Here is a 12,738-nt window from a genome sequence, read left to right as displayed (position 1 = left end):
TTCAAGTTTTGGGTGAAGTTCTTATGGACAAAAAGATAAAGAGTGGCAAGAGCTCAAGCTTGGGGATGCCCAAGGCACCCCAAGAGATTCAAGGATGCCGTAAAAGCCTAAGCTTGGGGATGCCCCGGGAAGGCATGCCCTCTCTCGTCTTCAATCCATCGGTAACGTTACTTGGGGCTATATTTTTATTCACCAGATGTTATGTGTTTTTGCTTGGAGAATCTTGTATCGTAGGAGTCTTTCATTTTTGTTGTGTCACAATCATCCTCGCTGCACACCTAGAGAGAGAGAGACATGCACACACCGTGATTTTGTCGAGCTTCACTTATATCTTTTGGTAGACAATTCAGCTCACATGTGCTTCACTTATATCTTTTGAGCTAGATACTTTTGCTCTATGTGCTTCACTTCTATCTTTTAGAGAGCAGCGGTGCGTGGCATGGTAGTTGATCTATGCTTTGAAAGTAGTCTCAAAAGGGGTAGTTATCCAAAGGGATACGAAAACTTCCTCCTTCATGTGCATTGAATAGTTAGAGAAGTTTGATTCATCTCAATTAGTTTTGAGTTGTGGTTATGGTAATATCGAAATCATGCTAGTGAGGTGTTGTGAATCTAGAAATACTTGTGTTGAAGTTAGTGATTCCCGTAGCATGCACGTATGGTGAACCGCTATGTGATGAAATCTGAGCATGATTAATATATTGATTGTCATCCTTTGCGTGGCGGTCGGGATCGCGCGATGGTTTATACCTACCAACCCTTCCCCTAGGAGTATGCGTTGAATGCTTTGTTTCGATTACTAATAAAACTTTTGCAACAAGTATATGAGTTCTTCATGACTAATGTTGAGTCCATGGTTTAGATGCACTTTCACCTTCCACCATCACTATCTTCTTAGTGCCGTGCAACTTTCGCCGGTGCACAAAACCTACCATTAGCCTCCCTCAAAACAGCCACCATACCTACCTACTATGCCTTTTTCAAAGTCATTCCGAGATATATTGCCATGCAACCACCACCATGATATGTGCCACCACGTCTACATTGCCTTTGCATGATCGTAAGATAGCTAGCATGATGTTTCCATTGATGTCTATGCCATGCTAGATCGTTGCCACGGTACACTACCGAAGGCATTCCATATAGAGTCATAATTGCTCTAAGTTTTGAGTTGAAAGTGTGATGATCATCATTATTGGAGCATTGTCCCATGTGAGGAAATAAAAGAGGCCAAATAAACCCATAAAAAAAGAGGCCAAATATCCCACCAAAATAAAAAAAAATGAGAGAAAAAGAGAGAAGGGACAATGCTACCATTTTTTTCCACACTTGTGTATTTTGAGCACCATGATCTTCATGATTGAGAGTCTCTAGTTTTGTCACCATCATATAGCTAGTGGGAAATTTTCATTATATAACTTGGCTCGTATTTTCCAATGAAAGGCCTCCTCAAAATTGCCTTAGGTCTTCGTGAGCAAGCAAGGTTGATGCACACCCACTAGTTTTCTTTAAGAGCTTTCACATACTTATAGCTCTAGTGCATCATTTGTATGGCAATCCCTACTCATTCACATTGATATCTATTGATGAGTATATCCATAGCTCATTGATATGCCTAGTTAATGTGACTATCTTCTCCTTTTTTGTCTTGCAAACTCCACCACAGTCCACACCATCTATAGTGCTATAACCATGGCTCACGCTCATGTATTGCGTGAGAGTTGAAAAGGTTTGAGAAAGTAAAGGTGTGAAACAATTACTTGGCCAATACCGAGGTTGTGCATGATTTAAATTCGTTGTGCAATGATGATAGAGCATAGCCACACTATATGCTTTTGTAGAGATAAATTTCTTTTGGCCTTGTTATTTTGAAAGTTCATGATTACTTTGCTAGTTTTCTTGAATTTTTATTGTTTCCACGTCAATAGCAAACTATTGTTTTGAATCTAATGGATCTGAACATTCACGTCACATAAGAGGAATTACAAAGGACACCTATGCTAGGTAGCATGAAAGTATCAAAAATTCATTCTTAGCACTTCCCTACTCGAGGACGAGTAGGAGTTAAGCTTGGGGATGCTTGATACGTCTCAACCGTATCTATAAGTTTTGATGGTTTCACGCTGTTATCTTGCCTTCTTTGTATGTTTTATGTACCTTTTTATATCTTTTTGGGACTAACTTATTAATTCAGTGCCAAGTGCCAGTTCCTGTTTTTTCCGTGTTTTTGACTCTTTTCAGATCTGATTTTGGAACGGAGTCCAAACGGAATAAAATCCCTGAAATGATTTTTTCCCGAACAAAAGAAGACCAGGGAGCCTTTGGGCCAAGCCAGGTGGGCCCCAGGGATCCCACAAGCTTGCACCACGCCACCAGGGGGGAGGCGGCGGTGGGCAAGCTTGTGGCTTCCCTGGCCGCCTCCTGACCTAGGTTTTGCGCCTATATATTCCAAAATATTTCGCAAAAAATTACGGGAGCCTCGAAAATACTTTTCCGCCGCCGCAAGCTTCCGTTTCCGCGAGATCTTATCTGGAGACCCTTCCCGGCGCCCTGCTAGAGGGGACTTTGGAGGTGGAGGGCTTCTTCATCATCATCATTGCCCCTACAATGATAGAGCATATTGGGACTTTGGACGATGTCTGTGTGGAGTAATAGTAGTAGATGCAGACAGTATCGGTCTACTTGTTTCGGACGTGATGCCTATAGAAATAATCATTGCATAGACATCATCACGACTCTGCAGAGTTCTATCAATTGCTCGACAGTAATTTGTTCACCCACTGTCTACTTGCTTTCATGAGAGAAGCCACTAGTGAACACTACGGCCCCCGGGTCTATTCACATCCATCGTTTACACCTCCGCTTTTACTTTGCTTTGTTACTTTGTTGCTTTCAGTTCTCACTTGACAAACAATCTATAAGGGATTGACGACCCCTTCATAGCGTTGGGTGCAAGCTTTTGTGTTTGTGCAGGATCTTGAGATACTCTTCCGCCGGATTGATACCTTGGTTCTCAAACTGAGGGAAATACTTACCACCGCTACGCTACATCACCCTTTCCACTTCGAGGGAACACCAACGCAAGGCTCCAAGGTCATGGGGGAAATCCTTTGCATACTTGCCTAGGAAGTCCCTTAAGGCGTAACCGCAGTTGAGGGATTCCTGGTGCCGTTGCTGAGGAGTATCAAACAACACTCCTATTTATGGCGCCGTTGCTCGGGAAGAGGATCGTCAAGAATATTCTCCCGACAACGTGCCAATTTCTGGCGCCCTTGGAAGGTCTTTCATTGTAGTAGCAGAAGTATTTCTGGCGCCGTTGCCGGGGAGGAGAAATCAAGATCTATCCAAGTAGGTCTGACAAACTCTTCTCTTGCATTTACTTTTGTTGCTAGTTGCCTCTCGTTTTCCTCTCCCCCACTTCACTTTTTCCGTTTTCATTTGCCTTTCTCCTTCGCCGTTTTCTTTTTCTTTTTTCGTTCGCCCTTTTCTCTCGCTTGCTTTCTGCTCACTTGTGTGCCATGTGCCCTCAATATGCTTGCATCTCCGCTTGCTGAAAATCTAGTGATATGGATCTTCATCCACTTGCTAGTCTCTTTAAGAGACCCACTCATGTGGAACAAATTGCTATTGAGTTGAGGGAAATTGCCTATTCCTTTGGAGTTTTGCGTAAGATGCGTGAATCTGAATATTGCGAGGAAGAAATTCATGAAGTGATTCACGAGGGCTCCTTGGATGAAAAGCATGATTGCAATGATTTCACTATAAATCCTATAAGTGACAATCATGCTAAAATATGCAAAACCCTAAGCTTGGGGATGCTAGTTTTGCTATGACCACTACTTATTGCAATAATCATGATTGGGGTGATGATCTTTCTTATGATCTTGAAAATTTGTTCAAACCTCATGATGAATATGATATTTGCAACAATACTGAAAGTGGGATTGGAGAAGTCATGACTTTATTTGATGATAATCTCACTATTTTTGAAGATCGTCAACTTTGCATGCATGTGGATCATGAAAAGAATATCCTTTGTGATAGTTACATTGTTGAATTCGAATATGATCCCACATGTAATTGCTATGAGAGAGGAAAATATTTTGGTAGAAACTTTCAAGTTACCAAATTACCTCTCGTTATGTGGAGATTGCTATTGTCTCTTTCTTCTTCCTTGCATTTGGCAACTATTGGTTGTCTTGACAATTCGTTTTCCTATAAAATGCCTATGCATAGGAAGTATGTTAGACTTAGATGTGATTTGCACATGCTTTAGAATGCTCCCGTTGTGCTTCATTTCTTGTCTTTTCAGAGAGCATCATTGAATGCCTAGCTAAGGGCGTTAAACAAAAGCGCTTGTCGGGAGGCAACCCAACGAATCTATCCTTTTTCTTTCTGTTTTGTGTTTTCCACACTTTCATAATTCTGTTATGATTGTGTTTTTTGTGTTTCTTTTTGCGTTTGTGCCAAGCAAAACCGTTATGATTAGTCTTGAGGATGATCGTTTGGTCATGCTGGGAAAAACAGAAACTTTCTTCTCACAAAAGGAATTTTCATTTTTTTTGTGTAAGAGATTTTGAGTTGATTCTTTCTGCTGATTATTGCTACGCAAATTCTTCAGACTGTCGTAATTATTCAGAATTTTTGAAGTACCAGAGGTATACGAAACATACATATTGCTACAGTCTAGTCTGCTGTTAACAGATTCTGTTTTTGTTGTGTTGGTTGCTTATTTTGATGAAACTATGGATAGTATCGGGGGGGGGGTATTAGCCATGGAAGATTGAAAGTACAGTAACCCAACATAGCACAAGTAGAATTTAAGTTTGCTACAGTACCTAAGGAAGTGGTGGTTTGCTTTCTTGTACTAATGTTATCACGAGTTTCTGTTTAAGTTTCGTGTTGTGAAGTTTTCAAGTTTTGGGTGAAGTTCTTATGGACAAAAAGATAAAGAGTGGCAAGAGCTCAAGCTTGGGGATGCCCAAGGCACCCCAAGAGATTCAAGGATGCCGTAAAAGCCTAAGCTTGGGGATGCCCCGGGAAGGCATGCCCTCTCTCGTCTTCAATCCATCGGTAACGTTACTTGGGGCTATATTTTTATTCACCAGATGTTATGTGTTTTTGCTTGGAGAATCTTTTATCGTAGGAGTCTTTCATTTTTGTTGTGTCACAATCATCCTCGCTGCACACCTAGAGAGAGAGAGACATGCACACACCGTGATTTTGTCGAGCTTCACTTATATCTTTTGGTAGACAATTCAGCTCACATGTGCTTCACTTATATCTTTTGAGCTAGATACTTTTGCTCTATGTGCTTCACTTCTATCTTTTTGAGAGCAGCGGTGCGTGGCATGGTAGTTGATCTATGCTTTGAAAGTAGTCTCAAAAGGGGTAGTTATCCAAAGGGATACGAAAACTTCCTCCTTCATGTGCATTGAATAGTTAGAGAAGTTTGATTCATCTCAATTAGTTTTGAGTTGTGGTTATGGTAATATCGAAATCATGCTAGTGAGGTGTTGTGAATCTAGAAATACTTGTGTTGAAGTTAGTGATTCCCGTAGCATGCACGTATGGTGAACCGCTATGTGATGAAATCTGAGCATGATTAATATATTGATTGTCATCCTTTGCGTGGCGGTCGGGATCGCGCGATGGTTTATACCTACCAACCCTTCCCCTAGGAGTATGCGTTGAATGCTTTGTTTCGATTACTAATAAAACTTTTGCAACAAGTATATGAGTTCTTCATGACTAATGTTGAGTCCATGGTTTAGATGCACTTTCACCTTCCACCATCACTATCTTCTTAGTGCCGTGCAACTTTCGCCGGTGCACAAAACCTACCATTAGCCTCCCTCAAAACAGCCACCATACCTACCTACTATGCCTTTTTCAAAGTCATTCCGAGATATATTGCCATGCAACCACCACCATGATATGTGCCACCACGTCTACATTGCCTTTGCATGATCGTAAGATAGCTAGCATGATGTTTCCATTGATGTCTATGCCATGCTAGATCGTTGCCACGGTACACTACCGAAGGCATTCCATATAGAGTCATAATTGCTCTAAGTTTTGAGTTGAAAGTGTGATGATCATCATTATTGGAGCATTGTCCCATGTGAGGAAATAAAAGAGGCCAAATAAACCCATAAAAAAAGAGGCCAAATATCCCACCAAAATAAAAAAAAATGAGAGAAAAAGAGAGAAGGGACAATGCTACCATTTTTTTCCACACTTGTGTATTTTGAGCACCATGATCTTCATGATTGAGAGTCTCTAGTTTTGTCACCATCATATAGCTAGTGGGAAATTTTCATTATATAACTTGGCTCGTATTTTCCAATGAAAGGCCTCCTCAAAATTGCCTTAGGTCTTCGTGAGCAAGCAAGGTTGATGCACACCCACTAGTTTTCTTTAAGAGCTTTCACATACTTATAGCTCTAGTGCATCATTTGTATGGCAATCCCTACTCATTCACATTGATATCTATTGATGAGTATATCCATAGCTCATTGATATGCCTAGTTAATGTGACTATCTTCTCCTTTTTTGTCTTGCAAACTCCACCACAGTCCACACCATCTATAGTGCTATAACCATGGCTCACGCTCATGTATTGCGTGAGAGTTGAAAAGGTTTGAGAAAGTAAAGGTGTGAAACAATTACTTGGCCAATACCGAGGTTGTGCATGATTTAAATTCGTTGTGCAATGATGATAGAGCATAGCCACACTATATGCTTTTGTAGAGATAACTTTCTTTTGGCCTTGTTATTTTGAAAGTTCATGATTACTTTGCTAGTTTTCTTGAAGTATTATTGTTTCCACGTCAATAGCAAACTATTGTTTTGAATCTAATGGATCTGAACATTCACGTCACATAAGAGGAATTACAAAGGACACCTATGCTAGGTAGCATGAAAGTATCAAAAATTCATTCTTAGCACTTCCCTACTCGAGGACGAGTAGGAGTTAAGCTTGGGGATGCTTGATACGTCTCAACCGTATCTATAAGTTTTGATGGTTTCACGCTGTTATCTTGCCTTCTTTGTATGTTTTATGTACCTTTTTATATCTTTTTGGGACTAACTTATTAATTCAGTGCCAAGTGCCAGTTCCTGTTTTTTCCGTGTTTTTGACTCTTTTCAGATCTGATTTTGGAACGGAGTCCAAACGGAATAAAATCCCTGAAATGATTTTTTCCCGAACAAAAGAAGACCAGGGAGCCTTTGGGCCAAGCCAGGTGGGCCCCAGGGATCCCACAAGCTTGCACCACGCCACCAGGGGGGAGGCGGCGGTGGGCAAGCTTGTGGCTTCCCTGGCCGCCTCCTGACCTAGGTTTTGCGCCTATATATTCCAAAATATTTCGCAAAAAATTACGGGAGCCTCGAAAATACTTTTCCGCCGCCGCAAGCTTCCGTTTCCGCGAGATCTTATCTGGAGACCCTTCCCGGCGCCCTGCTAGAGGGGACTTTGGAGGTGGAGGGCTTCTTCATCATCATCATTGCCCCTACAATGATAGAGCATATTGGGACTTTGGACGATGTCTGTGTGGAGTAATAGTAGTAGATGCAGACAGTATCGGTCTACTTGTTTCGGACGTGATGCCTATAGAAATAATCATTGCATAGACATCATCACGACTCTGCAGAGTTCTATCAATTGCTCGACAGTAATTTGTTCACCCACCGTCTACTTGCTTTCATGAGAGAAGCCACTAGTGAACACTACGGCCCCCGGGTCTATTCACATCCATCGTTTACACCTCCGCTTTTACTTTGCTTTGTTACTTTGTTGCTTTCAGTTCTCACTTGACAAACAATCTATAAGGGATTGACGACCCCTTCATAGCGTTGGGTGCAAGCTTTTGTGTTTGTGCAGGATCTTGAGATACTCTTCCGCCGGATTGATACCTTGGTTCTCAAACTGAGGGAAATACTTACCACCGCTACGCTACATCACCCTTTCCACTTCGAGGGAACACCAACGCAAGGCTCCAAGGTCATGGGGGAAATCCTTTGCATACTTGCCTAGGAAGTCCCTTAAGGCGTAACCGCAGTTGAGGGATTCCTGGTGCCGTTGCTGAGGAGTATCAAACAACACTCCTATTTATGGCGCCGTTGCTCGGGAAGAGGATCGTCAAGAATATTCTCCCGACAACGTGCCAATTTCTGGCGCCGTTGGAAGGTCTTTCATTGTAGTAGCAGAAGTATTTCTGGCGCCGTTGCCGGGGAGGAGAAATCAAGATCTATCCAAGTAGGTCTGACAAACTCTTCTCTTGCATTTACTTTTGTTGCTAGTTGCCTCTCGTTTTCCTCTCCCCCACTTCACTTTTTCCGTTTTCATTTGCCTTTCTCCTTCGCCGTTTTCTTTTTCTTTTTTCGTTCGCCCTTTTCTCTCGCTTGCTTTCTGCTCACTTGTGTGCCATGTGCCCTCAATATGCTTGCATCTTTGCTTGCTGAAAATCTAGTGATATGGATCTTCATCCACTTGCTAGTCTCTTTAAGAGACCCACTCATGTGGAACAAATTGCTATTGAGTTGAGGGAAATTGCCTATTCCTTTGGAGTTTTGCGTAAGATGCGTGAATCTGAATATTGCGAGGAAGAAATTCATGAAGTGATTCACGAGGGCTCCTTGGATGAAAAGCATGATTGCAATGATTTCACTATAAATCCTATTAGTGACAATCATGCTAAAAATATGCAAAACCCTAAGCTTGGGGATGCTAGTTTTGCTATGACCACTACTTATTGCAATAATCATGATTGGGGTGATGATCTTTCTTATGATCTTGAAAATTTGTTCAAACCTCATGATGAATATGATATTTGCAACAATACTGAAAGTGGGATTGGAGAAGTCATGACTTTATTTGATGATAATCTCACTATTTTTGAAGATCGTCAACTTTGCATGCATGTGGATGATGAAAAGAATATCCTTTGTGATAGTTACATTGTTGAATTCGAATATGATCCCACATGTAATTGCTATGAGAGAGGAAAATATTTTGGTAGAAACTTTCAAGTTACCAAATTACCTCTCGTTATGTGGAGATTCCTATTGTCTCTTTCTTCTTCCTTGCATTTGGCAACTATTGGTTGTCTTGACAATTCGTTTTCCTATAAAATGCCTATGCATAGGAAGTATGTTAGACTTAGATGTGATTTTCACATGCTTTAGAATGCTCCCGTTGTGCTTCATTTCTTGTCTTTTCAGAGAGCATCATTGAATGCCTAGCTAAGGGCGTTAAACAAAAGCGCTTGTCGGGAGGCAACCCAACGAATCTATCCTTTTTCTTTCTGTTTTGTGTTTTCCACACTTTCATAATTCTGTTATGATTGTGTTTTTTGTGTTTCTTTTTGCGTTTGTGCCAAGCAAAACCGTTATGATTAGTCTTGAGGATGATCGTTTGGTCATGCTGGGAAAAACAAAAACTTTCTTCTCACAAAAGGAATTTTCATTTTTTTTGTGTAAGAGATTTTGAGTTGATTCTTTCTGCTGATTATTGCTACGCAAATTCTTCAGACTGTCGTAATTATTCAGAATTTTTGAAGTACCAGAGGTATACGAAACATACATATTGCTACAGTCTAGTCTGCTGTTAACAGATTCTGTTTTTGTTGTGTTGGTTGCTTATTTTGATGAAACTATGGATAGTATCGGGGGGGGGGGGGGGTATTAGCCATGGAAGATTGAAAGTACAGTAACCCAACATCAGCACAAGTAGAATTTAAGTTTGCTACAGTACCTAAGGAAGTGGTGGTTTGCTTTCTTGTACTAATGTTATCACGAGTTTCTGTTTAAGTTTCGTGTTGTGAAGTTTTCAAGTTTTGGGTGAAGTTCTTATGGACAAAAAGATAAAGAGTGGCAAGAGCTCAAGCTTGGGGATGCCCAAGGCACCCCAAGAGATTCAAGGATGCCGTAAAAGCCTAAGCTTGGGGATGCCCCGGGAAGGCATCCCCTCTCTCGTCTTCAATCCATCGGTAACGTTACTTGGGGATATATTTTTATTCACCACATGTTATGTGTTTTTGCTTGGAGAATCTTGTATCGTAGGAGTCTTTCATTTTTGTTGTGTCACAATCATCCTCGCTGCACACCTAGAGAGAGAGAGAGACATGCACACACCGTGATTTTGTCGAGCTTCACTTATATCTTTTGGTAGACAATTCAGCTCACATGTGCTTCACTTATATCTTTTGAGCTAGATACTTTTGCTCTATGTGCTTCACTTATATCTTTTAGAGAGCAGCGGTGCATGGCATGGTAGTTGATCTATGCTTTGAAAGTAGTCTCAAAAGGGGTAGTTATCCAAAGGGATACGAAAACTTCCTCCTTCATGTGCATTGAATAGTTAGAGAAGTTTGATTCATCTCAATTAGTTTTGAGTTGTGGTTATGGTAATATCGAAATCATGCTAGTGAGGTGTTGTGAATCTAGAAATACTTGCGTTGAAGTTAGTGATTCCCGTAGCATGCACGTATGGTGAACCGCTATGTGATGAAATCTGAGCATGATTAATATATTGATTGTCATCCTTTGCGTGGCGGTCGGGATCGCGCGATGGTTTATACCTACCAACCCTTCCCCTAGGAGTATGCATTGAATGCTTTGTTTCGATTACTAATAAAACTTTTGCAACAAGTATATGCGTTCTTCATGACTAATGTTGAGTCCATGGTTTAGATGCACTTTCACCTTCCACCATCACTATCTTCTTAGTGCCGTGCAACTTTCGCCGGTGCACAAAACCTACCATTAGCCTCCCTCAAAACAGCCACCATACCTACCTACTATGCCTTTTTCAAAGTCATTCCGAGATATATTGCCATGCAACCACCACCATGATATGTGCCACCACGTCTACATTGCCTTTGCATGATCGTAAGATAGCTAGCATGATGTTTCCATTGATGTCTATGCCATGCTAGATCGTTGCCACGGTACACTACCGAAGGCATTCCATATAGAGTCATAATTGCTCTAAGTTTTGAGTTGAAAGTGTGATGATCATCATTATTGGAGCATTGTCCCATGTGAGGAAATAAAAGAGGCCAAATAAACCCATAAAAAAAGAGGCCAAATATCCCACCAAAATAAAAAAAAATGAGAGAAAAAGAGAGAAGGGACAATGCTACCATTTTTTTCCACACTTGTGTATTTTGAGCACCATGATCTTCATGATTGAGAGTCTCTAGTTTTGTCACCATCATATAGCTAGTGGGAAATTTTCATTATATAACTTGGCTCGTATTTTCCAATGATAGGCCTCCTCAAAATTGCCTTAGGTCTTCGTGAGCAAGCAAGTTGGATGCACACCCACTAGTTTTCTTTAAGAGCTTTCACATACTTATAGCTCTAGTGCATCATTTGTATGGCAATCCCTACTCATTCACATTGATATCTATTGATGAGTATATCCATAGATCATTGATATGCCTAGTTAATGTGACTATCTTCTCCTTTTTTGTCTTGCAAACTCCACCACAGTCCACACCATCTATAATGCTATAACCATGGCTCACGCTCATGTATTGCGTGAGAGTTGAAAAGGTTTGAGAAAGTAAAGGTGTGAAACAATTACTTGGCCAATACCGAGGTTGTGCATGATTTAAATTCGTTGTGCAATGATGATAGAGCATAGCCACACTATATGCTTTTGTAGGGATAACTTTCTTTTGGCCTTGTTATTTTGAAAGTTCATGATTACTTTGCTAGTTTTCTTGAATTTTTATTGTTTCCACGTCAATAGCAAACTATTGTTTTGAATCTAATGGATCTGAACATTCACGTCACATAAGAGGAATTACAAAGGACACCTATGCTAGGTAGCATGAAAGTATCAAAAATTCATTCTTAGCACTTCCCTACTCGAGGACGAGTAGGAGTTAAGCTTGGGGATGCTTGATACGTCTCAACCGTATCTATAAGTTTTGATGGTTTCACGCTGTTATCTTGCCTTCTTTGTATGTTTTATGTACCTTTTTATATCTTTTTGGGACTAACTTATTAATTCAGTGCCAAGTGCCAGTTCCTGTTTTTTCCGTGTTTTTGACTCTTTTCAGATATGATTTTGGAACGGAGTCCAAACGGAATAAAATCCCTGAAATGATTTTTTCCCGAACAAAAGAAGACCAGGGAGCCTTTGGGCCAAGCCAGGTGGGCCCCAGGGATCCCACAAGCTTGCACCACGCCACCAGGGGGGAGGCGGCGGTGGGCAAGCTTGTGGCTTCCCTGGCCGCCTCCTGACCTAGGTTTTGCGCCTATATATTCCAAAATATTTCGCAAAAAATTACGGGAGCCTCGAAAATACTTTTCCGCCGCCGCAAGCTTCCGTTTCCGCGAGATCTCATCTGGAGACCCTTCCCGGCGCCCTGCTAGAGGGGACTTTGGAGGTGGAGGGCTTCTTCATCATCATCATTGCCCCTACAATGATAGAGCATATTGGGACTTTGGACGATGTCTGTGTGGAGTAATAGTAGTAGATGCAGACAGTATCGGTCTACTTGTTTCGGACGTGATGCCTATAGAAATAATCATTGCATAGACATCATCACGACTCTGCAGAGTTCTATCAATTGCTCGACAGTAATTTGTTCACCCACCGTCTACTTGCTTTCATGAGAGAAGCCACTAGTGAACACTACGGCCCCCGGGTCTATTCACATCCATCGTTTACACCTCCGCTTTTACTTTGCTTTGTTACTTTGTTGCTTTCAGTTCTCACTT

Source organism: Hordeum vulgare, chromosome 2H (genome assembly GCF_904849725.1).
Source record: "Hordeum vulgare subsp. vulgare chromosome 2H, MorexV3_pseudomolecules_assembly, whole genome shotgun sequence".
Classification (NCBI taxonomy): Eukaryota; Viridiplantae; Streptophyta; class Magnoliopsida; order Poales; family Poaceae; genus Hordeum; species Hordeum vulgare.
The sequence above is the reverse complement of the archived record's forward strand: the minus strand, read 5'-3'. Positions refer to the sequence as shown.